This window comes from Lutra lutra, chromosome 13 (assembly GCF_902655055.1).
Source record: "Lutra lutra chromosome 13, mLutLut1.2, whole genome shotgun sequence".
NCBI classification, from domain to species: domain Eukaryota; kingdom Metazoa; phylum Chordata; class Mammalia; order Carnivora; family Mustelidae; genus Lutra; species Lutra lutra.
The window spans coordinates 33,342,873-33,357,262 of record NC_062290.1 but is presented as its reverse complement, the minus strand read 5'-3'; the positions used below and the strand labels follow the sequence as shown (position 1 = coordinate 33,357,262).

General features: G+C 39.7%; 1 protein-coding gene across 14 annotated transcripts in view; it reads right to left on the bottom strand.

The window, feature by feature from the left end:
• Positions 1-8,600, bottom strand: part of KDM4C (lysine demethylase 4C) — a 470,115-nt gene extending 461,515 nt beyond the window's left edge. For all 14 annotated transcript variants that reach the window (XR_007122181.1, XM_047699136.1, XM_047699137.1 and 11 more), the window contains exon 1: positions 8,481-8,600. The gene's annotated coding sequence lies outside the window, so the exon portion shown is untranslated. The remainder of the gene's footprint in view (positions 1-8,480) is intronic.
• Positions 8,601-14,390: the final 5,790 nt, after the last annotated feature.

Sequence of the window (14,390 nt, the reverse complement as noted above, 5' to 3'; positions counted from 1 at the left end):
TCAATCATTAAGTGTCTGCCTTTGGCTCTGGTCATGATCCCAGGGTCCTGATATAGAGCCCTGCATCGGGCTCCCTGCATCGTGCTCCCTGCTCCGTGGGGAGCCTGCTTCTCCCTCCCCCACTCCCCCGGCTTATGCTCCCTACCTCACTGTCTTTCTCTCTCTGTGTCAAATAAAGAAATGAAAATACAAAATAATAATAATAAAAAAAAGATTACTCCTCAACACTACCCATGTCCATCTGCTGGGATCTGCCTGTCACTAAATGATGTGTTTTCCCAAGAAGCAAGACTTCCTAGAAAGAGCCCTGAAGAATGGACAACCATGCTTTGTATCCAGGTCCTAGTTCTTATGAGTCTAATTATGGAGTGACACTGAGAACATTAGTCCTTTAATGCCTGACATGGTCTAGATCAACTGGGAAAGTTCAGATTTCTGAAATTCCCATGCTAAAAATGAGAAGAGAACTATGAAATCTCCTAAAAGTACTATCACTCACACACACAAACACACACATCCCCCCGCCAAAAGTCCTATCTGTCCAACAAATTGTCCATACTTAGACATTTCTAATTTCTAAAGTTTCCAATTCCTTCTCTAGAAAATAGTAAATCAATAGTTGGTATAACTATTTTGTATGGCTATCAAATACATTTCCAAATGCATAATTTACTAAGGTTTGAATGCTAAAATACTGAACAATTTCAAATATAGGTTTCGAAAAATTTACTGATGCATGATGATTATACATTTAAACTATCACTACAGAGGTGCCTGGGTGGTTGTCTTTAAGCCTCTGCTCAGGTCATGATCCCAAGGTACTGGGATAGAGCCCCTCATTGGGCTTCCTGCTCGGCAGGAAGCCTGGTTCTCCCACTCCCACTCCCCATGCTTGTGTTCCTTCTCACTGTCTGTTAGATTAATAAATTTTTTTTTTAATTTTTTTTTAAAGATTTTATTTATTTGTCAGAGAGAGAGGGAGAGAGAACGAGCACAGGCAGACAGAATGGCAGGCAGAGGCAGAGGGAGAAGCAGGCTCCCCACCAAGCAAGGAGCCCGATGTGGGACTCGATCCCAGGACGTTGGGATCATGACCTGAGCCGAAGGCAGCTGCTTAACCAACTGAGCCACCCAGGCGTCCCAGATTAATAAATTTTTTAAAAATCTTTAAAAAGGGGCACCTGGGTGGCTCAGTGGGTTAAGCCTCTGCCTTTGCCTTGGGTCATGATCTCAGGGTTCTAGGATTGAGCCCCACATCGGGCTCTCTGCTCAGCGGGGAGCCTGCTTCCCTCTCTCTCCCTGACTGCTTCTCTGCCTGCCTGTGATCTCTCTCTCTGTCAAATAAATAAATAAAATCTTTAAAAAAATTTTTTTAATCTTAAAAAAAAATAAACGATCACTATATGTTTCCTTCAATTTTGTTTATTAGGTCCCACTATAATTCAACAAAGTTAACAGAAAGAAGACATCCCTGCATAATCCCTAATTCATCCAAAATCCTTTCCATCCCTTTAAATCATGCCACACAACAGGATGTAATAAGGGATATTAGGATTTTCCAAATTATCATGCTATGGGCAACCGTCAGTTAAACATTCATTATCAACATGCATAAGTAGGGCATGAAAAGATACAGTTCTATTTCAGCAATAAAGATGAAAAACAAGGTAAGCTTTAATAATGTAGACAGGGAAGAAAAAAAAAAAAAAACAGACCAGGAGAGGAAACATGGATCACTGTGCAGTGGAAGACTATGAAGATTGTGAAGGTGAAATGCACATCCCAATTTGACAGGGGTCCCCAAAACACAGCCACTAGAAATCTGGGCTCTATCCAGCATTTAATAAAGGTATTATTTTTCCTATTTTCAGTACCTAAATTGATGTTCAGGAAATTTGCTTTTCAACTAGTATCCCTAATTATAAATGCAACAATGCTCATTCTAAAAAATCTCTAAGAAGGAAAATAAAAATTACCAGTAATTTCACCATCAAATTAGCATTCTGGTGTATTTTCTCTAACGTATGTACATTTATAAAAACACAATGAAACACAACTAGGGTCGTGTGATGTATAAAATTTTGTATAATTTTCTTTCATTAAACATAGGTTTGGGATAATTCTAACATTTTAAAATATTTATCCAAGATACAAATATCACATCACAGTGTGCAGTTAAATAGCCCTTATGCTAGATATTTAGGTTATTTCTACTATTTTGTTAGCAAAATAGATAAGAGATCAGTATTTCATTGATGGAGACCAAAGAGCCCCAAGCCTTCCTTGCAGATGTTCTGGTTAAGTGAATAAATGAGAACCACAGCTCTAGTGATCAGCTCTTATCTACTGAACATGACATGACATCCTTACCAAACCAGGCTCCTTAGTTCAGCCCTTCACAAACACTTGTTTGCCTTGATCCCTTTGTTACCATTTTTGGAATTTTGTTTGGTTTGAAACAAACTGAGAAAATAAAAGTGATTAGAGGCCAGCCTTAAAATCCAGTGACTTACCACACCTGCAGTGAGCTTTGCCAAATAGGGTAGAAGAGTATTGGCTACCTGTAGCCCAGAGAAACCTAGAGGACAAGATCTAAGGTAGAGTCTGACTTGGATTTTTCTCAACCTGACCTTAAGCAACTCTCCTTTGAGACCAGGCCAGAATTCCTAAGCAGAACTAGCTTTCAGGGATATAATAGGAAAGGTATAGGATAGCTATACTCACTTGGACTTCGATTCAGACAAGAATTAGAAAATAGCAATTGTGTTTCAAAAGGGGGGGGGGGAGGACTTAATGCAAACGAAGCATTTTCCTCATGTGTTGTTCATACTGCAGCCTGCAATCCTACCCAATTTGATGGATTATATCGATATTTTTATAATATGTGATATGGAACAAGACAGAAAATATCAGAGTACAGCACAGTGTACAAAGCAGTATCCTGGACTTATAGAAGTGAATGAAAATACTTGGGTCCCTGCCCTTGTAGAATTCTTACAGTCTAGAAACTATCAAATAATCACATAAATAAAGAGCAACAGTGTAACTAAATATTCACGCTCAAAACAATCCTTTTCTTGAAATGTTGGGAATCACTGATCTATTGTATTCATTGCTATATGCTTAAGTGTTGTGGGAGGAAACAACTAGGGAATTAAGATAGATTATCATTAGGAAAGCTGATTTAGATTGGAGGAGAGGTGCATGTGACAGGTCAGGATTCTTTAAGCAAGTACATTCAAGCAGAGACTGGAATGATGTACCAAAAAGAAAGTGGGAAGAAAGTCTGACAGAAAACAGCACCTTCAGCAAGGGCCTGTACACTTTAAGAAAAAGAAAAGCCAATGGGCAGAGAGGAAAACTAAAACCATCTAGATAAGGTTTGGAGGTTGCTTCCTTCAGACAGGAATAGATAATGCAGGAATTTTAAGTCTCCCCAGAGCAATGAGAATGATCCAATTTGCATTTTAAAAGATCATGAATGGAGCAGAAATAGGAAGGAGTCTGGAGTGGCTACTGAGATGATGCCAAGCAGAGACTAGAGGACTGATCTAATATATATTTTGGAAGCAGAAATGATAAGGTTTGGCGACAGTCTGGATGTAACGAGGGCTAAGAAACCATGAGATACCTGGGATAACTCACAGGTTCCCCCAAGTGAGCAGTGAAATGGGATGAGATCCATGAGAAACCCAGAGAAGCAGTGCTGAGAGGAAAGATCCCAGTTCACCTAGTTACAGTTAACAAGTAGAGATGCAAATTAATAACTATTACTGGATGGAGATCTAAAAAAAGAAGTCAGCATCAAAAGGGTTTTATGACACATGATTCTGCTCTGTAAGTATTTACCCTCAATAATAAATAACACAAATGCAAAAAAATCTAAAATAAATTTTAAAGATTCTATGGAGCAACAGCTTATAAATACCATAGTAGCTGAAGCCACAGTGTATCTGAAAATGTAGAGCAACAGTGTAACAAAACATTCATACTCAAAATAATCTTCCAGGAAATGGTAGAGAATCACTTGTCTATTGTGTTCATTTGCTGTATGCTCCACATCTAACATAGCACATGACACACAGTAGGTGTTAAAATACTTACTGAAGAAATATACCCACTATTAGGCAGAATAAACTACCCAGCAAAAATAAGTGCAAATAACAAGTAAATGTGCAAGGAAAAGCTCTGTACTATGAAGCATACAAATGTGATAGAACAAAGACATTTCTCAGGGAAAAAGGAAAATGAGTTATTTACACTATCATAGCCTAATAGTATCAAAGCTAGATTCTGTTCCTAAAAATCAGCTTAATTTCAATACTAGAAATTCCATCCCTAGACAACCAATGGTAAAATATGCTCACCATTCCCTATCATCCCTAGATATGAGAAAGAATTAAAATGTCATAAAAGTTTGATATTTAAAGCTATAGTAAAATCTCATCTAGGTTACTAAAACAAGAGATTAGAAGGAATTTTATTAAAATAAAAATGGCAATTACTGATGATTTTTCTTTATTCTCTTGTTCACAAAAGTCATACCGATACATAGAGAATTCAGAAAATGCACACAGTCACAAACGAGAAAAATTACCCATACGTTCATCACCCAGAAGTAATTAACCACTTAAAACATTTTGCACAGAACTTTTTCTGTGCATACATGGTGGTGGAGAGTAAACAGTAATCCACAACTAATCATATAATTGTATAAGACTATGAAGGAGATTACAAAATGCTGCTATAGCTAGTGTACAGTATAGAGGGAAGACCAACTTGAAGAAGTAACAACTGAGCTAAGTAAGCTATCTGAAGGATGAGATGGAATTAACCAGAAAAGAAGAACAGGTCAGGGTAGCAGTCAAGGTAGAGGGAACAAGAATGTGAGCAAGGTACCAGCCCCACCTAGCCAGGAAATGGGGGGGGGGGGGGGGATTTGGCTGGGCAAAGCCTTACTGAGAGAGCTGAAAGGACTTGATTCTCAGGGAAAGAAGGATTGGATTGTTCCAAAGGGCATGGAGGGTGGGGAAATGAGAATCTTTGAGGGTGTGCAATACAATATTTTAAAGATAATAACACAATATTTTAAAATTTATATTTTAGTTTCCACAAAACCTTCTAGATTGATAGCAAGTGAAGAAAAACAGTGACTTTAACTCTTGCACAACTCCCAAAAAATTCATATTAGAAATGGAGGTGGGCAGAGGAATGAGTGTGTGTGTGTGTGCGTGTGTGTGTATAAAATATAAAATATATATAATAAATTTATATTACTTTAAAAGACCAAAAGACCGGGGGCGCCTGGGTGGCTCAGCGGGTTAAGCCGCTGCCTTAGGCTCAGGTCATGATCTCGGAGTCCTGGGATCAAGTCCCGCATCGGGCTCTCTGCTCAGCAGGGAGCCTGCTTCCTCCTGTCTCTCTGCCTGCCTCTCTGCCTGCTTGTGATCTCTCTCTGTCAAATAAATAAATAAAATCTTTAAAAGACCGAAAGGCCGGCATTAGACACTGAGTTTAATGATAGTATGGAATATACCTGTTTTATCATCTCTAATAAATATATAACAAATTAGTATCAAGGGAATAATCATTTGCTGTATGAAGAAAAACTGGCTAACATAAAGGGATGATCTTAAAGACACCCAGACAAGAAAAAAAATCACTATCCATAGGACAAAGCCCCACACAGAGACTTCTGGCCTCCAGAGAAAAGGACCTGGTGGTGGAGCAGAGTAGGTCCCTCAAAGGCCTGGAGAGAGTATCCCTCATCCATCTATTCACTCAAGAAAAAGATTTAACCCAGCAATTCTTACTAGGCATATATCCAAGAGTAAAGAAAATCACACATACATACTAAAACTAGTTTGTGAATGTTCATAGCACATTATTCATAAAAGCCAAAAAGTTGGGGCGCCTGGGTGGCTCAGCGGGTTAAAGCCTCTGCCTTCGGCTCAGGTCATGATCCCAGGGTCCTAGAATCGAGCCCCACATCGGGCTCTCTGCTCGGCGGGGAGCCTGCTTCCCCCTCTCTCTCTCTGCCTGTCTCTCTGCCTACTTGTGATCTCTGTCTGTCAAATAAATAAATAAAATCTTTAAAAAAAAAAAAATTTAAAAGCCAAAAAGTACAAACAACTCAAATGCCCATCAACTAATGAATAAACAAAAAGTGATATATCCATAAAATGGAATACAAATCAGCCATAAAAAGGAATAAAGTACTGATAGATGCTACATGATGGATGAACATTGAAAACATTATGCTAAGTGAAAGACTCTAGTCAAAAAAACCCACTTATTGTATGGTTATACTTACATGAAATGTCCAAAACAGGTAAATTCATTGAGACAGAAAGCAGATTAGTCACTGGTTGGGGCCAAAGGAGATAGGAGCTGAAGAGAAAGGGACAATAACTGCTAATTGGAACAGGGTTTCTTTGGAGGTGATAAAAAAAGTTCTAATATTGATTCTGATGACAGTTGCACAATTCCATGCAATACTAAAACCACTGGATTGTAAACTTTAAATAGGTGGATTATATGGTATGTGAGTTATATCTTAATAAAATTGTTACTTAAAAAGAAAGAGGATATTTTATTTTAGCACCCCCAGGAATTATGGTAAATTGCTAGAAATATAGCAAATATAGCAAAGGAAATATAGCAAAGGAAAAAAAAAAAAAGAACCTGTTCTCAAAGCCCTAACATTCTAAGGGGGGGGGGGGGGACACCAGTCAAGATACAAAGACAAAACAATGAGAAAAAGAAAGAAAAAAAATCACAGACTACCCAAGTTTAGTTAGGCACCTAATAACTTAGGCCTGGGTGGTTCTGGTGTCAAGAAGAGAACTCAAAATACCAGATTTTCATCCTTTATTTGAAATTTAAATCTAAGTAACTTATTAAAAATAATGTACCTATTCAGCTTATTAAAATCTTCATTCTTATAGAAAAGTTAATAATGGATTTTTTAAAAGCATTTGTGCACCTACAAGGTTTAAAACATATTTTTAATTTTAGACAAGCAACCAATTAAAATCTGTTAATAAAACGAAACAAATCTCCAATTTAAATTGTATTGTACCACCAAGTTCGTGGAGTGTTGTAAAGATTGTATGAAAACTTTTCATAATGCCTTAAATTGGGAGAAAGAGGGCCTAAAAAAACGAATAGCCGTGTAATACATTCCAAAACAAAGCATGGGGGGGTTGGGAGGAGACCAGCAAGGCAGAATCTGAGTAATGATCATAAAGGAGAACTAAGTGTTTCATGGCAAAAATGGACCTTTAAGAATTAAAGCCACTAATTTCCAGCCACAACACTTAGAAATTATATTAGCAACTGTTACCATAGAAACGGTGAAGCCGAATTTCCCAAGATGAAAAATAAAAATTCCAGCACATTCAAGGGAGTGAAATAGGTCAAAACTTGGTCCGAACGTAGGTGGAACTGAGCCTACCATAAACTTAGCACCGAGATAGGGTGAACCAACGCCAACTTCTAACCCACATTTCCAAAGCAGGTCTTGATAAACCGCCTCGAGGGTAATTTACCAAGTTTAAAAAAAAAAAAAAAAAAAAAAAAAAAGTTTGTCCTCTCCACTCCTGGAGTAGAAACCTTACAAAACCTTCCTGAGCATCGCCCACAACCAAAGCCAGCCCTTGCAGACCTGCACGGGGCAGTGTAGGGCAAGGCTGGCTCCGAGTTCACCCGGAAAGCATCTGAATCTAGCCCCGTTGGTTTCATTGGCTCGCCTGGAGGAAAAACCCAAGCTTGAACCCAGAGCTTCAGCCTGCCTGACTCCCCCCTCGACATCCCCACCCTTCCCACGTCCCGCGCGTGCCTGGCATTCCACTCGGAGCGATCCAACTCATTTATTAAGCTCCCACTGTCTACACCGCATCGTGGTTTCAGGCACTGCAAGAAGAGATGGTCCCTTGCCGAAAAAAACAAAAGAGCAGCAAGGAGGCTGCGGACGAACCCGGGGAGGGGCTGCCTGCCTGTGGCGAGATGTTCTGGAGAGGAGCCCCTGCTTTCACCCCCCGGGTCGTGACAGTTCCAGAGAAGAGATGGCACCGAGAGCGAAGCAGGCCGTACCTCCCTGGAGTCCCCCGCAGACCAGGCTGGAAGGGGAATGGAAAGGAGTCGGCATCCCTGGACCACCCGCGCGCTCCTCTGCCCGAAGGAGGGGGACCCAGACTTCGACCCCTGGGAGAAGGGCGAGCGCGGGGACCGAACCCCCAAGTGGGCCGGAGCGGACTGTCACTGGCTCCCGCCTCCCTCCGCTGCGACTATGGCCGGCCACTCTCTCCCCAGCATGACATCGGCGGCGGTCGTGGACCCACCGTCTCCAGCGCCTCGTCTCCGCTGCCCCGACCGCCGGCACCCCCAGCGGCTCGGAGCAGAGGGGGGCAGTGCCGAGAAGACCGCCCGATCCCCTCCCCCCACCATCCCTGTCGCCCGGAGTCCGGAAAAGCGGTTACCTGGCGCGCGGGGTGGACCGGGATACGACCCAGAGGAGGAAGATGAGGAGGAAGAGGGTGGCCTACGGCCCAGGGAGATTTGGGAAATTTGGAAGACTTGTTCCGCACTGGGTGACAGCTGTTCGCTGCGCACGCGCACCGGACTCCAGACGCCTGATCACTCCGCCGCTCCTCACCCTCCCGTCGAGAGGATGGGAGGCAGCGGCGAAGGCGCGCGCACAGAGCCTGCCGGCTCTCCCTACGCGAGGGCGCGCGCGGTGTCACGTGACCACTGGGGCCCGACACTCAGTAGGTCACGTGAACTTCCAAACAGTTTAAAGATGCCTGGCACCTTCTTGCTTTGGGATTAGTCTTCCTCGCTGTTCTTAATGTAGATTTGCTGTGGTGCATCTTGTTCTCTGGGGAGGGGTATGCCCACTTTTTCCCAGACGGGAAGACACTAAAGAAGGAAGGAACAGGTGCACAGAACCTTGCCCGGAAGTGCCTACCGGGTTCCCGCAGGGCTGGACCTGAGGGAGTCCACGCGCCACACGTCGTCCTGGGCCGCTACGCGGGCCTATGGCGGCCTCCGGCGAGCGAACGTCAGAGTGGCGTTGCCATGGGTGGGGCTTCGGAATGCTCTGCGGAGCCTGGCTAGGATGTCGGAGCTCGCTGCTGGGCAGTACTGACAGCGTCTTACTCACCGGGGCTCCTGCGCCTCCCAACAACAATGGGAGATCCCGAGTGTGCCAAGGGGTCCACCGACACCTTTTAACAAGCAACTCCCAAGCAAAAGTCCGTGTTCTTTGACTAGAAGAGCGAAACTGTTCCATACTCCCAAGCACCTAGGTGGAGCCCATCCAGGTGTGCGCTGGAGCTGAGGGGAACCAAGCGTGGCCACAATAGGAATCAAGGGGAAGCTCTCAAAAAACTAGGGATTGGCAGCAGTTTGGCCTGAACTGTAGTAACAGGAAGTGCAAGTGTCTCCGGATCCCTGAACGTACTTAAGTTAGCTTGCTACTTCTTGTTACTACGGTGCTGTAACTCCGCCTTCCAAGGTGTCAGAAGGAACCGCATAGACCTTTTAAGCCTTTGTACTGCCAAAGACAGATGGTTAACACCAGATGTTTTGCAAAGCTCAACAATTTTTAACTTCCTGCAGAGTACCCAGCTGGGTCCCTTGTAGCGTTTCCCCTAACGCCCTCTTAACTAAGACTAGGCAGATCATTACACTCCTGAGCACCCGTGGACTGTCTAATATGCTGAGGTTCCTATTACAATCCACTGATTTCTCCTTTTTAAAGTATCTCAGCAGGTCCACGTACCACACCCTTGAAGTCTTTTCTCCCTGGGAAGAGCATATCGAGGTCAGATGAAATGTGATTAATTAAGTAAGGCTAGTGTGATTATTGGGCCACCACATTTATTTAGTTATTAAATTAGAAACAAGGTTTATGCTCTATTACCCATATACACGTCTGAACTTGCTTAATACATATACTCAACTAGGAATTCTCCAAATGTGTATACTATGAGGATTCCAACCGTACTTATAAGTCAGTTGGATATGCTAAAACAATAAATATATAACCCAGCATTTATTTAGAGCTTACTATGAGCTTGACACTGTTTTAAGTGCCTCACAAATATTAACTAAATTTATCCTTATAGTAATTCAATGGGGAGTTATTGTTATTATCTCCTTATTTTAGATACTAAAACTGAAATATACAGGTTAAGAAACTTGTCAAATAGCTACTAAAATCCAGGGTACTTAGGAAGCCATATGCTGTATCAGACTGGCAACCTGGTACACCAGAATAAAAAGTCTGGAAATCTGAATTCCAGTCCCTTTACAGTTTGCGGATGTATGCTGTTAAACAAATAACATTTGTGAAACACAGTAAATCAAATTTGGGGGCTTTTTTAAACTGAAAAATTAGAGTAAAATACTAGCCTTGCTGACTTCAAGCATATTGAACATCAAGGAAGATAATGCCAAAACACTTCAAAACCTGGAAAGCACTGTTAATTTATTAGAGACAGTTTTGGGAATTGAACTGAAAATCAAATGGATTTATGGCACTGTTGAGTCCCTAAAGTATCAAATATCTGTATATTGTGAATTACAATAATAATTAACATTCTAGCCATATAGTAGATTAACTTATTTAGATCCAGTTAAAAACTCCAATTGCAATAAGATGGGAGTTGTATACAAAGATTTCCCTTGAAGCTTATATGTTATGTGAACTACTATTTAGATCACTTCAGAGATAATAGTTGTAAACTTCTTTATGTATAATGCAGCAAACTGATACACTACAAAATTATATCTAATTTTGAATATATTGAAGTCCATTCAACTTCTGTAAATGTAAGGAATTAAATAATAGTAATGCTCATTAACATTTATATTTACCCTATCACATATGTATGTTATTTATACAGGTATAATACAAATCACAACCAATAATTAGATATTTAGATGATGTTTTAAAGAGTCATGGTGAACAGGAAAGGAAGTAGCTAAAAAAATCAGAAACCTTGGTGTCTGTTCTTCTCTATGTCCTGTGCTGTGAGTTTAGGCCAATTTATCTCTTACCTGGATTATTATATAATGGGTTAATATTAAATAATTCTGCTAATGCTATCTCTACCTCCAGTGCTTTTCACCTACCCCTTTCCCTTCCAACTCATCTTCTATAGTGCAAGTCAAAATTATCCTCCTAATGTAAAAATGGAATCATGATTCTATCCAACTGAATCACTTCATTAATTCCTCATTATTATAAAAGATTTTTAGACTTGGCTGAGAAGAGTATGGTGGCCAAGGGTATGCAGATAGACTTTGAAGTGACTCAGGCCTCCTATGTAAGCACAATATTCGATCAGTTTGGATACCATTATATTTGTGTTTGTTTTAATATAAGAAAAATACCTAAAATTACTTGGCAGTTAAGTTATTTAATTTTCCTACCAAAGATTTGAATAAAATTAAAGGGGAGATATGTCTACTTCTCCCTGAGTCATTGCCCTAAATTTGCACGTGTATGTGTTTGGGAGGGTGGGTGTCAGGGGAACAGGTGAGGTAGTTTATGGTTTTCACATCAAGGAAAACATTGGAAATGATTTATGATACATGAATCATAACACCATTTGAAAACTATTCATTTTTAACAAATAAAAGTAAAACAATAAACATAAGCTGAAGATGCAAACTCTGCATAATAGTTGTTAGTTTCAATCCTCATTTTTATTATTGCCATTTATTATTATTTATACTATGTTTTATGGGTAGTGATACAGATATGAACAGGACAGATGTGAAGTTGCCTTCATTGAGCACACAGTTAAGCCAAAATGAGAACCAACAATACACAACTAAAACATGGCTAAAAATAAAAAGACAGAAACAAACATTGGTGATGACGTGGAGAAACAGAAACATCAATGGAAATACAGAAAAATTATATGCATCAAAGACATATAGAGGAAATTTGTAGCAGCATTAATTGTGAAGTCCTAAATTGGAAACAACCCAAATAGCCATCAATAGAATGAAGATATAAATGTTGGTATATTTATACAATGGAAACAATGAAAATAAAAAACTAGTGCTATCTAAAATTGTATGGCTAGAATGCCTGGGTGGCTCAGTTGGTTAAGCAGCTGCCTTCAGCTCAGTTCATGATCCCAGGGTCCTGGGATCCTGGAATAGAGTCCCACATTGAGCTAGCTCCCTGCTCAGCAGGGAGTCAGCTTCCCCTCTAACCTTCCCCGCTGTTGATGCTCACTTGCTCGCTCTCTCTGTCTGTCTCTCTCAAATAAATAAATAAAATCTTTTTAAAATAGAACGGCTAAATATCACAAATACAGTGTTAAGTGAAAGAAGCTAGACACAAAAGAACACATGCTGTATGATTCCATTTATATAACATTTAATGATAGATAAAATTATCATATGATGTTAAAAGTCAAAGTAATGGCTACATTTGAGGAGGAGAAAGGGGGCAGAGCAACTGGGAGGGAAAAGATGGGGACCCTCTGGGATGTTCGTTATGCTCTACTTTTTTTACCTTGATGATAATACTTGTGATAATTCATCAAGCTGTATACTTATGATGTGTGCACTTTTCTCTTTTATGTGTGGCATTTAAAAAACTTTTCAGGGGCACCTAGGTGGCTCAGTGGGTTAAAGCCTCTGCCTTCGGCTCGGGTCATAATCCCAGGGTCCTGGGACTGAGACCCGCATCAGGCTCTCTGCTCGGCAGGGAGCCTGCTTCCTCCTCTCTCTCTGCCTGCCTCTCTGCCTACTTGTGATCTCTATCAAATAAATAAATAAACAATCTTTAAAAATAAGAAAAAAAAAATAAAATAATTTTTAAAAAACTTTTCAAACATTAGCATGTTAATTTTTGTATTTTTTTATATCAACTTTCTTACTCACCTTTTGACAAATGGACCACCCAGGTTTATTTAACTTGATAAACCAAAAGGTAAAACTTCCAAACCTTCCCCCCCTCCTTTTCCATAACAATTTTTGTAGTATTAGAAGTGGAAAACTTGAAGACAAAAACAAGTGGATGGGAAACCGAGCTCCTTTTTTCCTTTTGGTCGTATTGACCCATAAGATTTTAAGTAACTGAAAAAAAAAAAGAAGAAGAAGAAGAAAAGAGAAGAGAAAAGAAAAAGAAAAAAAAGAATGAATTTCTGTAATTGAAAGGGGTTTTTTCTCTTTTTAAAAAATCTTTATTTCTTTCAGGCAGGCATTTTCCTTTTTTTAATCAGAGTTGTCAGTAACTCAGAAAGAAATGTAACACTCCATTACAATAATTTTATTAGGATAAGTAATTTTTTAGCTTTTCCAGCCATGTTACAAACATACTAATATTTCAAATCCTTTTCAGCTGGAGGCAATTGTTATATTAAAATTGAAAAATATAAAGCAGATGATTTTGTAAATATTTTCTTCACCTTAGTTTGCTGAAATCATTTCAAATAGTAAAGAAGGCAGCAGGTCCATTTATAACAATTTATGACAGCATATGATAATGCCATCTGTGTGTTAACCAATGATGTTAATGTGTAGACCAGAGGGTTTACTGGAGAGATGCAGTGGCTACACGTGGAAGCCCCAGGACAAAATTATCTGGAGTAATAAGTAACTTATCACATACTTAACCATTAAATGCCTTATAATTTCCAGTGTATTGAATCAGTGGATTCCAGAGTATTAAACCAATCTATAAAGAAAACCTATTAATTATCTCATTCAACTTTTATTAGAATGTGCTAGGAGATATTCTCATATATTCTCATATGAATTATAGAAAGAAAAGTGTTTATTTGGCAGAGAAATAATTGTGACTTCATCCCATTCATAATCAAAACAAATTCTAATGGTTTTTTAATGCATGCATATACTTTGTTACATTTTTTCAAAGGTTAATTCTTACTTCCCATAAAAAATTGATTTGGGGTCTTCAGCAAGTTAATCTTAAATGAAAGACAGGTGGCTCTTGTTTAGGTGTTTAACTATCTTTTAAGTACTTACTACCACTTCAGAAAATTGGCATTACCTGCTCAAATTGAACATACGCATACCCTGTGACCTACTGTTTTCCCTTCTAGGTATATACCTAACAGAAATGCATGTATATATGCATCAAAATACATATTAAAAGCAGCATTCTTTGAAATTACAAAAACATATTACCAAAGATAAAAGGTGGAAGTCAATGTTTATAGCTTTAAAACCATGGAACAAGGCCATTATTTCAGGTAGAGGCCAGGTATATTTATCTCAGGCCTGCAGTGGAGGCCTTCCATGAATAAGGATTGAAGTAAAGTTTTATGCTCACGAAGTGGAAGAAAGGTGGTTCAAACTGACCAGGAGGAGACAGAAGTCCTGCTGGTAGTAGTTTGTGA